The sequence below is a fragment of the Chiloscyllium plagiosum genome, unplaced genomic scaffold (genome assembly GCF_037043375.1).
Source record: "Chiloscyllium plagiosum isolate Xiang-an unplaced genomic scaffold, Cpla_swu_hap1 HiC_scaffold_16, whole genome shotgun sequence".
Classification (NCBI taxonomy): Eukaryota; Metazoa; Chordata; class Chondrichthyes; order Orectolobiformes; family Hemiscylliidae; genus Chiloscyllium; species Chiloscyllium plagiosum.
In genome coordinates this window covers 34,681,846-34,696,277 of record NW_028270154.1, presented here as the reverse complement: position 1 = coordinate 34,696,277, position 14,432 = coordinate 34,681,846, and positions in this window count along the sequence as shown.

The window sequence follows — 14,432 nt, the reverse complement described above, 5'->3', positions numbered from 1 at the left end:
TCTATTAGTATTTTCAAAACTTTTTTTATATTTCTTGGGATGAGAACCTTGCCAGCAAGGTCAGCAATTGTTGCTGATTGTAATTGCCCTGTAGGTGCTAGTGACCTGCTGTCTTGAGCTGCTGTAGTGCTCCCAGAGGGTTGTTTGGAAAGGAGTCAGAGTATTTTGACCCAGTGATAATGAAGGATAAGCAATAGAGTTCCAACTCAATGAGTGTAATTTTGGAGGAGAACCTGTAAGTGCTGCTGTTTCATGCATCTGCTGCTGTTGTCTTGTGTGTTGTAGGTTTGCAAGATGCTATCAAAAGAGCATTTGTGGTTTGCTACAGTGAATGCTGCATTTTGTATAACAGGTGTCACTATGTTGGTGATGCAGTAAATGAATGTTTAAGTTGGTGGATAAGATGTTGATTAAAGGGGCTGGTTTGACTGGATCATGTTGAGTACTGTTGGAGACCCATATATGCAGACAAGTGGAGGGTATTCCACCACACCCTTGACTTGTGCCTCAAGTTGATGGAGAGCTGGGAGATGAGCTACTTGCCACAAAACTCCCAGCCATTTACCTGTTCTTGTGTTCACAATATCTTTATATCCATGCTACGTGAATGAATTATCATAATTACAAAACTTTTCCTTTAGGTGTTTTTCCCTGCCTGGTTGATGTTTTGTAACCGCAAATTGGGAAAAAATAACTTTCTTTACTAAGACCTTTAGGAGGCTTCAGGCCCATTGATCAGCAGCAATCTGTTCTGAGAGCTCTGCTCACAGCTGATAGCTGTGACATATTCCACCACAGCAGCTGAGAACAATCCATAGCATTCTAAAACACGTAACATTCCCTATCTCCCAATGTTAACAGATCCCTTCATCTTTAGTCAAAAATGCATCAGTTCTTTCTTTGGTCATAGGCAATGTGTACCATGTTTTATGGAAATCTGCCTATTAGTTTTTAACACAGATTGTTTGTTGCCAACAGATTACAGCTGAAAATATCTCCAGTCACGTTCAGAGATGGAATCTGAAATGATAACCATGAAATTATTGCATTTTAATAAAAAATTATCTGGTTCATTAATTCCCTTTATTGGCAAGGAAATCTGTTGTCCTTACCTGATCAAGCTGACTTGTGACTCCAAATTCTGATGTGAGTTACTCTTAACTGCCTTCTGAAATGGCTTTGCAAGCCATTCAACTATGCTAAATTGATAGAGAAAAATCAAATTGATTAATGTAACTTGAAAAACTCTCAAACACAGGGATGTTCCTCCACTGGATGAATTGCAATGGTTCAAAAAGACAGCTCACACATAGTTTTCTCAATTTTTTCTCTCAACTGCCTTCACATCCAATGAGGGAATAAATTAAAAAAAAGAACAAATGCATTCAACCTATTTGTGATACCAGTGAAGAGTACAGACTAGGGATGAATTAAAGCCCTTCCTGATTTAACTGTTTTTCACATGACACCTGCTGTGTTTGGGTGATCAGAAGACTTGGACCTCAGTATTTCAGAATTGGCAGAGGTTTCTTATTCCATGATTCTTAATTTCAATCCATGGTAAGTTGACACTTAATAGTGCAATGAACGTGGTCAGAATTGATGTGTATTGTAATATTTGCCATTATATCTGAACTTGGGTTGCTGAAACTGGTATATCTGAGGTACATGTTAAAAGTGGTTTAAAATACTGTATTCCCAATAGGTCTGTAAAGATGGTGTACATCAAGTAGAGGCTAGAGGGAGCTGTGGCACTGCAAAATATCATTGTTGAGCATTTAATTTTGGTTGGATGCTGCCATCTGATGGTGAACACTAACAAATCCAAGCAATTTGCAGCAGTCAGGAATGCAAAACAAGGGCCTTTAAATATCATTAAAGGGCAATGAGTGTCATTTTGAAAGTGCATACAGCAACAGTGATGAAGATAACATAACATCACCTGAGACTGCTGCAAGGTTGTATTTGAAATATAGAACATCTGAGTTAACAAATTTCTGTGCTTGAAATGTTTTTTCAATATAGAAAGAAACATTACTTCTGGCATCAGTGCATAGAGAAAGCAGCTACAACATTTGATCACCCAAACAAAGCACTGAGTGTCATATGAAAAACATTAGATTAGGAAGAATTTTAGTTAATCCCTAGTCTGTATCTTTTTGTTTGGTTGTGAACATGGGCAAATTACAATTATCAGGATAAGAACCTCAACAATTGCTGCATTGGCTGTCTGCAAAGCATTGTGGAAATTTTCTGGCAGAACAAAAAATGAGTGTAGAAGTCTTGTTATAGTCAGTGTTCACTTTTGTTGGCATTCAAATAAAAGCTGCTTAATTGGCTTGGGCATTTTGGCATGATGGAAATCTGTTACAAAGCCAGTGACCATAATGATATTTATGGTGAGGTATTCTCTGGATAGATGAACAGTAGAACACCCAACACTGTGCTTCAAGGATGATTATCCTAGACATTAAATACCAAACCTGGAATCGCTTACTGATGACAGAGGAAAATCATGACATCTCATCTGAGTTGGTGTGAACCACTGTGAGCTTACAGTAGTTTGGTAATAATAACAATGTAAAAGGATTGACAATTTCACACCATTAACAAAGTTGAGATACGAGCACACCCCTCTGAAATGGATTGCATGCCCATGATCTTCAGTAGATGGAAGGATGCTGGAAACTGTGACCCAGAACACACTGCCTGAAAAGCTAGAAGAGGCAGAAATTATCATTGCACTTAACCAAAAGCACATTTGGATGTGCACTTGAGGTGATGTAATTTGTGGACCAAGAACAGAAAGGTGTTTCGGACTGAATAATTCTTTTTCGACTCTCACAGACACTATGGGCCTATTGGTTTCCTGTGCTGTAAATGTGTTTCTATGCAGCACTATTTTGTATTCTTAGGATGTTGTAAAGAACTTTGTAACTTTATGGAAAATTTAGAAGGGTATTGAACTTTGCCATACAAAATGACATAATTTGTATGCAGTAAATTCCTTCAAACAGCTCAATAAACCAATTTGCAAATGTAGAACGGTGCAGGTTAAGGGCTTTCCAGCAGCCATAGAGATATCTGGCACTTGGATTAAATTTCACCCAGTAAATGAACAGTACCTGTAGTGACTCTTCAACGCAGTAATAGTTCCTGCATAATCTAAGTATATTCCCATGAGGAAAAAAAGAAATGTATCCAAAGGTGAAGGTCCCTAGATGAGGAAAAAAAAAAAAAATAAATTTATTAAGAAAAGGTATATGTCAAGCATCAAGTATGGAATAAACAGACATAATCCTTGAGTATGGGGAAATGGTAAGGTAACAAGAGGTAAAACAAGATCATTTATAAACATTTAGAAGGTAAAAAGATAGTTAAAAAGAATTATAGGCCCAATTAGATACACAAAGAAAATCTTGTGGAAGTTCATGGCATGATTGAGGTAGTGAATATATTGCATTGCCTTCACAAAATTAGGGGATGATATTAACACTACAGTAAAGGAGGTAGGATTAGAGATATTGAAGAGAACAAAACTAATCGGAAAGGGGTTCTAATGGAATCACTCAAACTTTACAAGTCACCTGTTTCAGACTAGATACAATCGAGGCTGCTGAAAGGAACAAGGCTGGAAATAATGCTCTGACCACAATCTTTCAATCCATTTTGTACTTGGGAGTGATGCCAAAGACTGGAGGATTTGTAAATGTTACACTCTGTTCAAAATAGGAGAGAGGGACAAGCCTGGTAACTACAGATCAGTGAGCTTAATGTTGAAGATGGAAAAACTACTTGAGACTATTGTGGGAACAAAATTAATTCTTAATAAATGTATTAAAATGGTTCAGCCAACACAGAGCTCTTAAAGGGAAATCATCACCTGATTGATTTATTTGATGAAGTAACAGAGAGATTTGACAATGATGGTACAGTAAATGTTATATACATGGAGTTTTAAAAGGTTTTTGCCAAAGTAATTCATAGCAGAGCAGAAGTGATGATGGCATCAAAGGGTTGAATTAAGTTTGGATATGCAACTTCCTAAGCGATAGGAGTAGTGATGAATAAATGTATTTCTAAATGGAGAGACATACGCAGTGGAGTTCTCCAGGTATTAGTGTTGGGATTTTCTTTTAAACCATTCACTTTGGTAAAGGATGATCTCCTGTTACTCTGGTTTTGAAATGGCTGAAAAGTGTAATGTACAATCAGCCCACAGTTACAAACAATGGAGCAAACAATGTTTGAAGGATCGGGAAGATGTGTCGTCCTTTGATGTGTTTGGTACCTTCCCAGTTAAGCCTACTCCATTTTAGCTGATCATAAACCAAGGGCTCTCATGACTCCTTTTGATGCTTTTGGAGGTGCTTTGAAAACATCCCTAAAGTTTGTCTGCTTCCTTCCTGGGAGTTTCCTGTCACAACTGAGTTTATATTAAAGTAGTACTTCTGGAGTCTGCAGTCAGGTTTACATAGCCCACCATCAGAACTGGTTTTGGGCGATTAGCACTGCCATAACTGGGCAAGGCGGCTTTGGTGGGGATGCTCTGTTAGACTGCCTTTCTTGCAGTAGATTTGGAAGAACTTGTGAAGGCACTGCTGATGGCACCATTCCAGTGCTCTGACGTGTCTATTGTGGGTTATCTGAGTCCCCAGGCCTTTGGAGTTCAGCGATCACAGCCATGAACTGAGATCCTGGCTCTCAAATACATTTTCCTCAGGCAGCTGAAGGCTGAGCTAGCAAATTGGAGGCAATGATGAATTTATTGAAAGAAGGCTCCCAAGATATAGCAGATGCTCCACGTTTTCCAGGATTTCACAATTGATCGCAGTTGCCAGGAAATGTTGAGTTGCAGGAATCGATTGGATTTTTAAAAATACAGGTCGACGACCGATTCCTGTTAAAATCAAAGGTTTTGGGGGTAGATGGAAATATGGAATTAGATACACCAAGTTATCAGCCATGATCTTATTGAATGGCAGAGAGGACTGCTGGGGCCATGTGGCTTACTTCTCCTACTTTACATATGCAAATGACCTTAGCTTTCTGGGTGAAAGGCTAATTTTCTCGTGTCTTTGGAGAAAGAGTTAATAATGACCTGGAACTCACAAGTGCCATTCTCAAACTGAAGCTCTGTCATTGAGGTTGGAGTCAAATTGGTTTTAGATAAAGATGGAGTAGCATGAACAGCTGTCCATTTAATGTATAGATTATCTCCCTACCCATGAGTAATTGACTGGAGGTGAGATGAAATATTGCAAGGAAAATGGAGAAGTTGGCATTAGGATCATTGCTTTCCTTGTTATGTATGAATGGCTGGGATTTATGACCAGGGAGTACAATTTTAAAGTTGTGGATGTAGCAAATTGTGAAGAGGATTGTAGTGGCTCAAGGTTCAGAAGGACATTGACAGATTGACAAAACAAAAACGCAACACGATATCAGATACAAATGAATGCAGAGAACTGTTACTACGTTATTGCTACAGTTAACTGCCTTGGCCTTATTGTCAGAAATTCTAACATCATAGGCTTTAGCTTCTGCTCCCTCCCATCTCTTTAAGTTCTTCCTTAAAGCCTAACTCTGACCTTTTGGACACTTCTAATTCTCCTTCAGCCCATCATGCATTATTTTCCAATCCTGACTATTCCAGTAATCTTTTGCTTGATCTCCCACCTTGCAACCACAACTTGAGTTTCTCCAAAACTCTTCTGCCTGTAACCTAATTCATTGCACTCATAACTCCTGAAATTCTCATCCTTGATTTAAAATTTGTCCTTGGCCTAAGTCCTCTCTATCTCTGTGACCTTCAGCAGCCCTACAACCATCTAAGATTTATCTTGCATTTCAGCAATTTCCAAGTTTCACCACTGGTGATTGTTGAAATACTTAGCTCCTGAGCTCCGGAATTGCTTCCATAAATCTCTCTGCTTCACTTTTTCCTCAAGGCATTAATTGAAAGCTATATCTTTATTTTTTATGTTTTATTCTTGTAAGGAGTGTGGGTATTACTGGTAAAGCTGGCATTTGTTGTCCATCCCATATTATCCTTGAACTGAGTGGCACACTAGGCCATTTCAGAATTCACGAGGTAAAAACAATGACTGCAGATGCTGGAAACCAGATTCTGGATCAATGGTGCTGGAAGAGCACAGCAGTTCAGGCAGCATCCAAGGAGCTTCAGCAAAATCGACGTTTTGGGCAAAAGCCCTTCATCAGGAATAAAGGCAGAGAGCCTGAAGCGTGGAGAGATAAGCTAGGGGAGGGTGGGGGTGGGGAGAGAGTAGCATAGAGTACAATGGGTGAGTTGGGGAGGAGATGAAGGTGATAGGTCAGGGAGGAGAGGGTGGAGTGGATAGGTGGAAAAGGAGCTAGGCAGGTCGGACAAGTCCGGACAAGTCAAGGGGACTGGAAGTTTAAAACTAGGATGAGATGGGGGAAGGGGAAATGAGGAAGCTGTTGAAGTCCACATTGATGCCCTGGGGTTGAAGTGTTCCGAGGCGGAAGATGAGGCGTTCTTCCTCACCACCAGACTTGTCCGACCTGCCTAGCTCCTTTTCCACCTATCCACTCCACCCTCTCCTCCCTGACCTATCACCTTCATCTCCTCCCCTACTCACCCATTGTACTCTATGCTACTCTCTCCCCACCCCCACCCTCCCCTTAGCTTATCTCTCCACGCTTCAGGCTCTCTGCCTTTATTCCTGATGAAGGGCTTTTGCCCGAAACATCAATTTTGCTGAAGCTCCTTGGATGCTGCCTGAACTGCTATGCTCTTCCATTTCAGAATTCAGTTGAGAGTCAACCACATTTCTTTGGACCTGGAGTCGCACAAAGACCAGATAAGGTGTGGGTAACAAATTTCGTCATTTAAAGGACATCAGTGAACCAGATGGGTTTTTACAATAATTGATAATGGTTACATAGTTGCCATTAGGTTAGTTTTTAATTCCATGGAGGGATTCACACCCATGTTCCTCAAAACATTAGCCTTGGGCACAGCGTTACTAGTCCAGTAACAATGCCACTGTGCCACTGCCTTCCTGTAACATTGCCTTGTGTGGCTTAGAGTAAAATTTTATTCAGTAATGCTCCTGTGACATGTTTTTACTACATGAAAGTTGTTATTGTGAAGTGCTTGTTGTTTTAGTGAAATGAAAACAGCTGACATAAGGACAATTTCTTTATAAAGTAAACAACTTTTGGAAACGTACTGGGGCTGTGAAAGCAAAGCGTCTTGGAGTAATTTAAAAAGCTGTTGGATGTATGATTGTGGAGGACTATAGGATATTTTAGATATATTAGATAAAGAATGGTCTTCCTCATCTGTATCTATTTTGTGAGGGTCTGCTACAGTGTGGGAGGCAGTCTGATATGCAGTTCTTTAGTTAAACACAAAAACAGAGACACTGCTCTAGCTTAATGAGAGAGAATTGCTGTGATTCTCCACAACTCAATCTTATATAAGTGCCACTTAGTTTTAAATTACTATGTACACAAAATAAAAATGTTAGATTGGCCATTGACACTATTCATATTTGGAGAAAACAAATTATATTAAAAGTTTAATTGATTTTTTTAAACAGATGATGAATGATTTTTGTGGTCTTTGCTGAATAGAAATGTGAAAGCAGTGCTCTGAACATTTGCAATATTTAACTTTTACTGCTATTTCTACCCTTTATGGAAATATATGACCAGGGTTTGTTTTATCTACTTATAATATGAAATTTGGGATCCCTACACACTGTGTATTAGGACTAGAGAGGTCAAACAAACTCTGACTCAATGCTTCGCAAGCTATTTTCCAAAGTGATTCTATTTTAAGACTTGAAAATTACTGTAGCTCTCGATGCCAGCAAAAATAACACAGCAATAAAGCAGCACAGTGATATTTAATATACAATTATCAAAATTCACATAATTCAACATAAAATAATATAAAATCATGATAAAGATATATAAGGTATGTTATTATTGTTTAGTAATTTTAGATTTTTTGGTTTCAGTTTGGTAAAGGTAACTTGTTTTTTAAAGAGGACAGGAGGTTGTTAGGAATAATGAATGAAATACATCATTACCAAGAAAGCATATGGTTCAATTTATGTCTCGCAGAATATCTTTGCTGTTAATTGATGAAATGTTTATTATGCTGAGTTTACAACAGTGTAAATAGATAAGGCCTCACTAATGTGCTTGCAGTTCAGAAGAATCAAGTTTTCAGTTCAATAGAACAGTTTTCACCCAGCAGAAGGGTTTTAGTCTGTGAAGTCTTCAAATTGAGACAAGTTGGATAGAAGTTTATAAGTATCCAGAACTGAAAAACAAAGATTTAGGGAATCAGAACTGAAAGGAGTTTCAGATTGGCAGAACTGGAAATAATTCAAAAGTTCTCTCAGAAATCCAAGAAGGGAAATTGGAAAGAGTCAGTTAAGTAAAACATTAAAGATTGAGATAGGAATGATGGATCTCCAGAATTGTATTTCTCTAAAGGATATTGTGGGTAAACAGCGTGAAACCATGTTCTAAGAAAGGGTTCCTGGAAAAGTTAACTTTGTTTCTCTCTCCACAGATGCTGCCAGACAGGCTGAGCTTCTCCGGCAAATTCTGTTTTCATTGTTGAAACTTTGATTTGCTGTTTATGTTAAGATCTTTACAAGCTATCCTTTCTATAGCTTTTCATTTTTGTGTAATAAACTTTTGTAGTTATGTTAAAGTTCATTGGCAGTCTCATGTCTGTTCAGTGATTAGCCATCACGGTAACCAACTACAAAATTTTAACATACAACCTATCAAGTGGAGTTTCACTCTGGAATCTGATTTGACCAGTACTACCATCAGTTTAAATCATAATAAAGTATAGGAATTCATTTAAGTTAAGAGTGATGTGTCTCGGTTTAAAGAAATGAGGAAGTTCCAGACATAAAACAGGAGCAATGTGGTGAAGCATATTACATAATTTTAGGTTTTTAAGTGGCTTAATGCTGATAAGAACTTTCTGGGAGTAGAAGATATTACAGCGGATTATTTGACATCATTGACCAAGATGAAACTGAGGGTTAATGGATAATTTGGAGGTAGAAATCAAAAGTAGAATTTTTTTCAGGATCAGGTACTTAAAGTGATCACACAACATTTTAGAATTGAGGTAATTAGCTAGCATTAGCTGACATTCCATTGGAAATGAAAAACAAACCGAGTTAGAGCAAAAAGTGAATAAAAAGAAAAGAACAATTGAAAAAGAAGTCTAATTTAAAAAGTTTGATCTTCAAAGCAAGAGGGAACTCAACCAACCTGAGTTAGATAAAGAAAAGCTTAGAGTAGGGAAGAAAGAATGGATGATAACTCTGAAAACAATGCTGATTTTAATGAGAGATTCGATTTAAGTGAAATCTGTGCTTAGTGTCTAAATTTACAAAGGATGGAGTGGATAGATGTTTCATCGTATTTGAAACAGTAACTCAGAAGATGAAGTGGCCAAAAAGATATTTAATGTTACAATCTGTTTTGATAGTTACAGCTAACTATAAATGTGTATACCAGTTGTTCAGAAAGACAGTCTGAAGACAGGAATACTTGATGCTTATGAACTTGTCCCCAAAGCTTATTATTTTAAATTTAGGACTATAAGAACAAAACCAATCAGACATTTGTAGAATTAGCAAGAGCGCAAGAAATGGTTCGGGATCACTGATGTTAGAGAAAAAAATTGAGGACCTAAAGGAAGAATATGTAAAGAATTCCAAAGTAATTTTACTGTGAACCTTAAAATTTATTTAGATGAAGATCAAGTATAAATAAAACTATGAAACAGCAATCCTAGCAGATGCTTACAAAAACTCACCAATGCAATTAAAATATAGGGAGATAGTCATATGGGAATTCAAAGCAATTGGAGGAATAGAAAATCTAGGGATAGAAAACTAATTAGTTTCAGGGAACAAACAAAGTAATAGAACAGAGAGGCAAGAATTTAATAGTGACATAAAGAAAATAATATCCTTCCATTGTAATATAACTGGACATCATAAAGCTAACTACTGGGAGTTAAATAGGAGACCAATTACAATGGTAGGATCACCTAAAGTGTTGTAAAGTCCCTCATTAGGGCTTAGAGGGCAAATTAAAGCACATGAAATTGGGTTAATACCTTGACATAGATCGTGAATTGGTTGAGAGACAATAAACAGAGAGCGGGAATAAATGGATCTTTTCTTTCCCAAATGGTAGGCAGTGACTAGTTGGAAACCACAAGGTGAGCTCCAATTATGCACATTATATATATGGCCTGGATGAGGGGTCCAAATGCAACATTTCTGAGTTTGCTGATGACACAAAACTGGGTGGGGTTGTGAGATTTAGATGAAAAGTGTCAGCAGGCAAACACATGGCAGATGCTGCATAACATGGATAAATATGAAGTCATACACTTCAGTGTGAAAAACTCAGAAAGGAAGAGTATTATTTAAATGGCGATACATTGGGAAGTGTGGATCCACATAGGGATCTGTGTTTTTTGTACACCAGCCAATGAAAGTAGACAGGCAGGTGCAATAAGCAAATGGTATATTGGCCTTTATTGCAAGAGGATTGGAGTTCAGAATTAGAAGTGTATTACTGCAGTTATTCAGGGATGAGACCACACCTGGGGTATGCAGTTTTGGGCTTCCTACCTTATAATGGATATACTTGGCATAGAGGGATGCAATAGAGTTCATTAGATTGAAGCTGATGGTATGACTATGTTATGAGGAGAGATTAGCTTGACTGGGTCTGTACTCCCAAGTCTTCAGAAGGATGAGAGGGGAGGGGATCCGATTGAAACATATAAAATTCTAACTTTGCTGAACAGAATAGATGGAGAAGGGATGTTTTCCCTGGTTATGGAATCTAGATCTAGAGACACAATCTCAGGGTACAGGGTAGACCATTTGCAACAGAAATGAGGAAATTATCTTAACTCAAAGGCTGGTATACCAATGAATTCTCTACCACAGAAGGCTATGGAGGCCAAGAAGCTGAATATATTCAAGAGAGAGATTTGTTTACTTTAGATTTTAGAGGCACCAAGAGTAATGGGGAGAAAGTGGGAAAATGACATTGAGATAGAGAATCAGCCATGATCATATTGAATGATAGAGTAGGATTCAAGAATTGAATGGCCTACTCCTGTTTCCAGTTTGTATGTTTCTATTAAAGAATCATCAGAAAAGGTGCATCAGTAAAGAACTAGCCATTAGAGGTGTAGCAGTAGTACAAGAGGAACATGTTCTTTTGAAAATGAGTAAGGAGGAGATGGCTTAGCACAATGAAGAAAATTTTTCCTCAACTATATATAAGGAGAACCAGACTTGAAGTTCTGAATATTTTATTTCAAAGGGAAACTTTCAGAGTTATTCCTGGATGCTTCTAATCAAAGAGGGAAACCTATGAGGATATTAAGTGACATGTCTCTGAACTCCAAACATCAAAAACTGCACCATTAATTGTAATTGCAGCTTTTGAAGAACTGTTTAGTAGGGTCACAACAGATTTGTCGAGGACTGCTATCTAAAACCGAGAGTGGAATCAAGACTTTTTAGCAATTCTGGATGTTTCAACAAGATTTCCTAAGGCAATGCATTGGGGAAATTACATCTAAAATGGTAATGGAAAAGTTAGATCGGTTTCCTTTACAAGATTCAGAGTACTCAAAGAAATATACTCAGATCAAGGTTCAAATTTTATCTCATAAATATTCAAAAAAAAAGAATAGATTGGTAATAAAACAATTTACATCTTCAATTTATCATCGAAAACCACAATGAACACTCAAAAGGTGGTATTGAACTTTAAAAAACATGGTTAGAACTTATGGTCAAAAATATTTGAATAATTGCAATAAAGGGTTCATTTAGTACACCATTAGTGATGCCCTCAATGAGTCCACTTAATTTTGTCTTTTTAAACTGATGAGCGTGAGGTAAAAGCACCCGCCAACTTAATTAAAGAGACTAATTTTAGAGACTATACTTCAAAACTATGTGTCAAAATTCAGAGATAAATCAACCAAAACTTGGCAAATAATCATTTGAAAATTGCTCAAAAAACAGTGAAAACTATAGCAAATAAAAGGTCAAATCTCCAAAATTTGTTGCTGCAGGCACGCCATTAGTACTATTATCTATCTTTGGGAGGCATTAAAAGTGGTTTACTGGATCTTATCGCATCAAAAAGAAATGCAAAGATGTGAATTATGCAGTGAATACTCCAGAAAAGAGGCAAACCAGGACATGCATCACTAAGTCATAGAGTCATACAGCATGGAAACAGACCATTTGGTCCAACCAGTCCATGCCGAATATATCTCAAACTAAACTAGTCCCATATGTCTGCTCCTGGCCCATGTCCCTTCAAATCTTTCCTATTTATGTACTTATCCAAATGTCTTTTAAATGTTGTACTTGGCTTCCATCAATTCCTCAGGAAGTTCATTCCACATGCCTATCATTCTCTCTGTAATTATTATTTAAAAAGATAGTATGACATGTAAGTTCATTGGGAGAAAAGCACACTTGCAGTGGTGAAAGAAATAGGGAGTGAAATAAAAATATCAGATTGATTCAAGAATGAATTGGAAATTCAAAAGTTGAACCTTGCAATCAGATTGGATAATACAATGCTCAATGGTAAATTACGCAATGCTATCAACATGACTGACAAAGCATGTTATAAATTCAGGAATCATTTTGTGTCAGTAGAGTAGGAAAAACATACTTGGCTATACATAATGTTCTTGCAGAGGCTACACTATCCTTAAAACAGCACCCTTATAGTCTGAAGCCAGAGAAATTAACTCAAGTGAGGGACAAGACTATATGCATGATATTATTAATCAAATTATAGTAAGTGGAGCTCAGCTATCATGATGTTATAAAACTCAAATAAGTCACAAAGCATGGGGATCATGACAAAGTTTGTCCAATGTGTGCAGGAGGGTTTCCTGACACAATAGGTAGATAGGCCAACAAGAGGTGAGGCCATACTGGATTTGGTTCTGGGTAATGAACCAGGCCAGGTGTTAGAATTAGAGGTAGGTGAGCACTTTGGGGACAGTGACCACAATTCGGTGACTTTTACTCTAGTGATGGAGAGGGATAAGTGTGCACTACAGGGCAAGAGTTATAGCTGGGGGCAGGGAAATTATGATGTGGTGAGGCATGACTTAGGATGTGTGGCTTGGAAAAGTAAGCTTCAAGGCAAGGGCGTAATTGATATGTGGAGCTTGTTCAGGGAGCAACTATTGAGTGTCCTTGATAAGTATGTACCCGTCAGGCAGGGAGGAAAGGGTCGTGTGAGGGAGCCGTGGTTTAATAAGGAATTGGAATCCCTTGTTAAAGGGGAGAGGGCGGCCTATGTAAAGATGAGGCGTGAAGGTTCAATTTGGGCAATTGAGAGTTATAAGGTAGCCAGGAAGGACCTGAAGAGAGAGCTAAGAGCAGCAAGGAGGGGACATGAAAGGTCCTTAGTTGGTAGGATTAGGGAAAACCCTAAGGCTTTCTATAGGTATGTCAGGAATAAAAGAATGACTAGGGTAGGAATAGGTCCAGTCAAGGATAGTAGTGGGAAGTTGCGTGTGGAGGCTGAAGAGATTGGGGAGACACTGAATGAATACTTTTCGTCAGTATTCAATCAGGAACAGGACATTGTTGCCGATGTGAATACTGAGTCACAATTAAGTAGAATGGATGGCTTTGAGGTATGTAGAGAAGTGGTGTTGGAAATTCTGGAAAGGGTGAAAATAGATAAGTCCCCTGGGCCTGATGGCATTTATCCTAGGATTCTCTGGGAAGCAAGGGAAGAGATTGCAGAGCCATTGGCCTTGATTTTTATGTCCTCGTTGTCTACAGGAGTAGTGCCAGAAGATTGGAGGCTAGCAAATGTGGTTCCCTTGTTCAAGAAGGGGAGTAGGGATAACCCTAGTAACTATAGGCCGGTGAGTCTCACTTCTGTTGTGGGCAAAATCTTAGAGAGAATTGTAAGGGATAGGATTTATGAACATCTGGATAGGAATAATGTGATCAAGGATAGTCAGCATGGTTTTGTGAAGGGCAGGTCGTGCCTCACAAACCTTATTGAATTCTTTGAGAAGGTGACTAAGGAGGTGGACGAGGGGAAAGCGGTAGATGTGATGTATATGGATTTTAGTAAGGTGTTTGATAAGGTTCCCCATGGTAGACTACTGCAAAAAATACGGAGGTATGGCATTGAGGGTGAGTTGGAGGTTTGGATTAGGAGTTGGCTGGCTGGAAGAAGACAGAGGGTAGTAGCTGATGGCAAAGGTTCATCTTGGAGTGCAGTCACTAGCGGTGTTCTGCAAGGATCTGTTTTGGGACCATTGCTGTTTGTCATTTTTATAAATGACCTGGAGGAGGGGTTAGAAGGTTGGG